This window comes from Azolla caroliniana, unplaced genomic scaffold (assembly GCF_043228905.1).
Source record: "Azolla caroliniana isolate FFs.n. ecotype wild unplaced genomic scaffold, voAzoCaro1.0.p SCAF_4, whole genome shotgun sequence".
Taxonomy (NCBI): Eukaryota; Viridiplantae; Streptophyta; class Polypodiopsida; order Salviniales; family Salviniaceae; genus Azolla; species Azolla caroliniana.
Window position 1 is genome coordinate 12,913,146 of NW_028230439.1, and position 2,066 is coordinate 12,915,211.

The window sequence follows — 2,066 nt, forward strand, 5'->3', positions numbered from 1 at the left end:
GCTACCTCCTCCAACAATCTACTATGGGTCATCATCCATGGCACCTTCGCCAATGACACCTAGAAACAACACGCCGCTAGGTGGGGAGTTCATAATACACTCACCAGAGCACAAGGTTGGCACATTGGGGCCACCCAATTTTGGGTCCCCATATGTAACCGAGTACCCAACCCAACCCCATCCTCACTCACTATACCGATGTTGATCTCCACACTCACGCCATGCCCGACAACCCCACACACCATGCAACCCCCCACACACGGTGCCCCCCCCCCCTTATCTACCCTTCCGAACGTTAATAGATGCAAGCGCCTCACATATACTCTTTATTTTGAGGGCATACTCAGTAACTGTCATTTTTCCTTTTTCCAATGTGTTCAACTCAGTTTTCAACTTATGTTTTCTAGCCTTTGTATTTACTGCAAACTGTTTCACCAAACTACCCCAAGCTTCCTTTGGGAGTAGAGCATCTTGTATATGTCCAAGCATCGAATCTATGATGCTAAGTGATAGCCAATGCAACACTTTTCTAGCTCCGTGATTCCAATCTTTGTATGCCTTGAATTGTGCAGTTGTTGCATTTTCTTCAGGGATCTCTAGAGCCTCTTCTAGGTCTCCTTCAACATACTCCCAATACCCTTTTCCCATCAAAAATTTTGACATTCTGAATTTTCACGGAAGAAAATTGTTTTTATCATGGTTTTCAATAACTATTTGGCTTCCATTTTTCGTTACCATCTCTAATTTAAACTCACCACTTCACGGTGATTGAGTCCAGTAGACAACTCTCCTTTACCCTAGCAAACAGGGCAATATTCTCAATTCTGCGATGTTTCTATGTCTGTAATCTTCAGGTAGTTTTTTTCTCCTCTTCTCTAGTAGTAACCTGCTATGATACCATGTTAACAATTTGCTAAGGCTATTCTCTATGCAATAACAGACAAAGGCTAGAAAACATAAGTTGAAACAGTTTGGTTCACTTAGTTCAAGAGAAAGGGAGAGGAGGAGATGCACCTATGAAGCAGCCAAAAACCTTATTTTTTTCTCAGTTAAGGATAATTAGTGACTTATATAATGCTAATACCTTGTATTATCAGTTTCAGATTTATAACTTTACATAACCACTTCGAGGTTGACCTATACTACTAGCTAACGTCGTTATTATAGTAGATATTTCACCTAATAACTACTGTGAACAATCACAAATGCTGATAGTCTAAAAACTGTTTTTGTTGAGCTTGTTTCTCAAGATTAAGCAAGCAAGAATCTAAATATTGACTTGCGAAAGTCAACAACTAAAGGGACCTAGAAAATTCGATCAATGTTTTGACTCTCTCTCCTTGACAATGTCCGACTTTGGATCCCATCATATACCAACTATCTCTCAACGAAGGTTATTCGTACAGGGAAAGAGGATGTGTAAATATACATGTGCTTTTTGAACCCTCGACCTATATCCCTCACAATTTTGAGATCTAGCAACTAATGAAGTATCAAGGGCTTATTGATGTATTTGATAAATGGAAGATTAGCATCCTCTTGGTGTAACAATTGCATATTTGTCCTATTGATCTTCAACCAAGGAAGAAGTAGCAATGGGGATATCATTGAAGTTAGAGGCCCTCCAAGGGTATATCTATCTTGGATGTCGGACGGGAAAAAACACGCATGGGTCGATGACGAGACGAGCAGGCAAGTAGACATGCGGAGACGCTAGGGTTCCAACCCCATGGAGATCAATAAATTGGAGCGTGCGTTTCTCTCTCTCTCTCTCTCTCTCTCTAGAGGTGCAAGTAGACTACGAACCACAATCCCGCTAAATTTCTGGAAGCCCCTCCTCCCTGCATGAAGTTGTCCAGAATCACTTTCATGGATGGGTGGGTATTAGATCTGATGTGGATATATATGGACGCTTTAGTTTAGAGCCAAGGCACATATAAGAATGAGAGACAACAACCTACCTTTGGTCCAAGCGCAGCAAAACAATGAATGAATGAAACGAGGACGACCAATATGAATATATTATAGAATGTACTGAAATTATTAAATTCTAAGGGAATGGAGGA